Source organism: Dromiciops gliroides, chromosome X (assembly GCF_019393635.1).
Source record: "Dromiciops gliroides isolate mDroGli1 chromosome X, mDroGli1.pri, whole genome shotgun sequence".
NCBI classification, from domain to species: Eukaryota; Metazoa; Chordata; class Mammalia; order Microbiotheria; family Microbiotheriidae; genus Dromiciops; species Dromiciops gliroides.
The window spans coordinates 80,611,182-80,615,866 of record NC_057867.1 but is presented as its reverse complement, the minus strand read 5'-3'; positions in this window follow the sequence as shown (position 1 = coordinate 80,615,866).

The window sequence follows — 4,685 nt, the reverse complement described above, 5'->3', positions numbered from 1 at the left end:
GAATTGGGAATGTCCTGGAGGTAGAGACCCCAAACCAGAAGGTTGTTTCAATGTCCATTTTGGGAAGTGATGAGGGCCACACCAAGGTGCTGGCATTGTCAAAGGAGACAACAAGGGGGCACATATGAAAGCTGTTGCAAAGGTAAAATTGACAGGTCTTGGCAATAAGTTGGTTTGGAGAGTTCTGAGAAGTCCAGACTGAAGGATGACTCTTATGTTGTGGGCTTGGGTGACTGGGAAGATGCTGGTATCTTCAACAGTAATAAGGAATTTTGAAAGGGAAGAGTGTTGAGGGTAGGGGGATAGAACGAGTTCAATTTTGGACACAGTGTATTTAAGATGTCTCCAGCACATCTGATTGGATATATCTAATAGGCTAGGTGGAGATAAAAGACTGCGGGTCAGCAGAGAGGTTCGTATTGGACAAGTAAATGTGAGAATCATATGCATAGAGATGATAACTAAACCCATGGGAACTGATAAGTATAGCAAGTGAAATAGTATGGAGAGAGAAGGGAAGGCAGTTCAGGACAGAGCCCAGTGGGACACTCGTGGCTACCAGGCATGACCTGGATGAAGATCCAGCTGAGAATACTGGGAAAGGAGTGGACCATGGTGAGGTGCTCAGGGAGAGGTATTGTCTTTTACCTTTCTTTCTATTTCCAGTGCTCACTACAGTGCCTGGCACTTAATCGTCAGGAATAAATGTGTATTTAAAAGATTAAAAGGAGATCCTGGCGGGACAGCTAGTTGGCACAGTGGATAAAGTACCAGTCCTGGATCAGGAGGACCTGAGTTCAAATCTGGCTCAGCACTCTGATACCTACTAGCTGTGTGACCCTGGGCAAGTCACTTAATGCTCACTGCCCTGAAGAAAAAAAAAACAAAAAAAAGTTAAACAACCAAAAACATAGATCTAGAGAGAATTCATGTCACAGAAACTTAGTCAAAAGTATCATGAGAAGGGTGAACTGCACAATGATCAGAAAGTTTGAGGATTAAAAAAGTAGGTTAGATTTGGCATCTAAGAGAGCAACATTAGGGAGAGATGTTTCAGTTGAATGATGAGGACAGAAGGCAGACTGTAGAGAGTTGAGGAGAGAGAGAAAAGCAAATAGAGGTGACTATTGTAAACTGTCTAGCCACAAAAGGGAGGTCATATATGGAACAATAATTAGGGAGGATGGATAGATCCAGGGAGAAGTTTTTAAAGATGGGAGAGTCATAGACATGTTTGTAGGCAGGGGAAAGATGTCAGTGCATAAGGAGAGGCTGAAGAAAATGTAGATAATGGGGATGACAGAGGGAGCAAGCTGCTGGAGCAAATGGGCTGCAAGGGAACCATTTGTCCACATAGAGAGGGGTTTTGCTCAAGAAGGAGTGAGCACATCTCTATGTGTGAGACAGGGTGGAGGAGGAGACAGTGGCAGAAGGCATCTGAGGGATGTGAGAAGAGGAGGGGAGAAGGAGGAACTCTCAGGGATTAACCTCCATATTGTCAGGAAAATGTGAGGCAAGGCTCTCAGCTAAGGGGTGGGGGAGTATGGGGAGGAGCAATGGGAGGTTTGAGGAGAGAGAGAAATTTTCAGAAGAGCCACTGTGGTGAGTGAGATAGGGAGTTAATCAGAGAAGTACAAAAAATTAATTCGGGACCTCCAGGAATAGCTTTGTCACCTTTGGGGAAAACCACCATGCTGTTTAGTAGGGAAGAGGCAGGGACCAAACCATGTTGGGGAAAACATTAGTCCTATCAAACAGGACTGGAATTGAAATTTCAAAAACACCTTGGTGAATTTGACACCAGCCCTTTACCAATTTTCTGTCGGTGATTTTTAGCTGCACTAATTTTATTTTTTTTTAAGTGAGGCAATTGGGGTTAAGTGACTGCCCAGGGTCACCAGCTAGTAAGTGTTAAGTGTCTGAAGGCAGGCTTTGAACTCAGTACTTCCTGACTCCAGGGCCAGTGCTCTATTACTGTGCCATCTAGCTGCCCCCACTAATTTTATTTTTTACAAAAACCTTTCAATTTTATGTAATCATAATGATCAATTTTACCTCCTGGACTCCTCCCTCCATATCTCTTCTTTTTCCCCTGAATAGTTCCTCTATCTTTTTTTTTAGTGAGGCAATTGGGGTTAAGTGACTTGCCCAGGGTCACACAGCTAGTAAGTGTCAAGTGTCTGAGGCCGGATTTGAACTCAGGTACTCCTGAATTCAGGGCCGGTGCTTTAACCACTGCGCCATCTAGCTGCCCCAGGGAATTCCTCTTAAAAGACTTACACTGGGGACAGCTAGGTGGCGCAGTGGATAGAGCACCGGCCCTGGATTCAGCAGTACCTGAGTTTCAAATCCGGCCTCAGAGACGTGATACTTACTAGCTATGTGACCCTGGCAAGTCACTTAACCCTCATTGCCCTGCAAAAAAAACAAACAAACAAACAAACCCAAACAAAGAATTACACGGGGCAGCTAGATGGCACAGTAAAGCACCGGCCTGGATTCAGAAGGACCTGAGTTCACATCCCTCCTCAGACACTGGCATTTACTAGCTGTGTGACCCTGGGCAAGTAAGTTAACCCTCATTGCCGCACCAAAAAAGAAAGAATTACACCCTCTTGCACACAAAACCAACTGAATAAGATAGTAGTTTATTTAGGGGCTGGGGAAGGGAAACCAAGAGAGAAGTCCTTGGACTTCTCATGGGGAGAAGGCATGGCACAGAGCATGGCTCTGAGATACCAATCTCCTCAAGCAGGAGACAGGCAGATACTTTTATAGAGGTCCGATGGTGGTCCGATGAGGTGATCGTCTATGGAAAATTCCCCTATTGAGGGAGGACCACCACCCACTGGTGGTGGCTGGAGGAGTTGGGTTCGAGGTGGCTGCAGATCTCTTAAGCCATCTCTCTCCTCCTCCTGCCACAAAGGCAGCAGACACACCTAATCTTATCCTCCCAGGGGGGGAGAAGACTGCAATGAAGGGTAGGGGTTCCGGAACTAGCTCAGTCTGATCTGGTTCCACTTATCTCTTTAGGTGTGTCTGTCCTTTGGTTTAGTTTCTCTAGGAGAAGGTTCTTTGATGTGCCCCCAGAGAATTGCTGGGGTGCTATGGGCCCATAACAATAATCTTTCTTTTTGTCTAATTCATGTATTCAATTTAACTTATCTTGGTTTATGTTGGAGATGGTGATCTATACTCATTTCTACGATACTGCTTTCCAGGATTCTCAGAAGTCTTTGTCAAACAGGAAGTCCTTACCCGCCCCCATAAGTATGGGCTTTGGATGTATGGGACATTATACTACTAGATTCATTGCCTTCTCAGACTATGCCTGAAATTGCTGCTCATTTCTCACAACTCTAGGAATGAGTGGTCACTTCTCCCCAGCATTCCCAGCATTTCCATTCCAGGAACCAGTTTCTCCCTATTAGTGAGAATCAGAGCCAGAACTAGTCAGTCACTAAACTCTGTTAAGCACCTACTGTTTACCTGGCACTGAGCTAAATAGATTGTGGGGATACAAAGACAGGAAAAAGGCCTTCTGTACACTACGTGAAATAAAAGCAATGGGGAAGATAACACGCAAAACAACTATGGAGAACCCATGCACTTAGTTCATACATATCAGTCAGGAAAGTGCAGGAACTCTTGAGATCCCTAGAGGCCTGGAGGGGTGTGGTGGGGGGTGGGGAAGGGGAGGAGCTGAGGGGCAGGCAGATCTCCAGCTTCTTTCAGCCCCCCTCCAGACTCAGGGAAAAGGGAACTCAAGCCTCCTCCTCCGCCTCCTCCTCCGCCTCCTCCGCCTCAGAGACAAAAAGGACTGTCCTTGCTCAAAGGTGGGAATGGCAGGCAGGGTGACATCACAGTGGGGCCAGGCTAGTCTCCACCCAGAACAGAGGGAGGAGGGAGGAGGGAGGAGGAAGAAGAGAGGGGAGGGGGCTGTGTGCTGTCGGGCCCAGAAGAGGGGGGCGCCCACAACCCCAGTCCTTTCTCTCAACTCCCTTCAGCCAGCCTGGCGAGGGGAGGGGCCACAGTGCATCTTCCTCTCAGAAGAGGGCCAGGGGCTGAGCAGAAGCCCAGATTCCTGTGCGCAGACTGCTGGGGCTGGGGCTGGGGGAAGCAGCTGGGCTCAGCTCAGGGTTATAGGGGGTCAGCCCCTTTATGGAAAAGTGGGAGGGGAGGGCTGGGGAGGAGGAATGGGGGCTCCCAAAGGGAAGAGCACAATAGCTACAGCTGCAGCAGCCCAGATCACCAGCTCTGAATGGGACCTGGATTCCTGACAACCCCTAGAGCACAGGAGGAAAGGGGTGGTCTGGGGCAGAGGTGAGTCTCAGCCTCCCTTTCTCCTGGCATGAGGAGACAAAACTAGGACAGGGGCTGGGAGGTGCAGGACTAGTGCCCAAACATGCAGGCATGTCTGCCTCTGAACACCCCTGGGCTGTCCAAACTGGGGGCGGTTGCTGCAGTGGCAACTCCTCCCTTGAATGAAGAGAGAGGTATGACAGATGGTTGGTGATGCTTCCAGGCCCCAGGATGCTGCCCTACCCATGAGGAGAATCACCTAGGGGGCCTAGAGCACCTGGGGGAGTCAGGAATCTAGCCAGAAGGCTCTTGATCAAATGGCTGCAGGATAGGGAACGGGCACGTGAGGACTGTGGGGGACTCCCAGAGAAGGAAAATCTCAC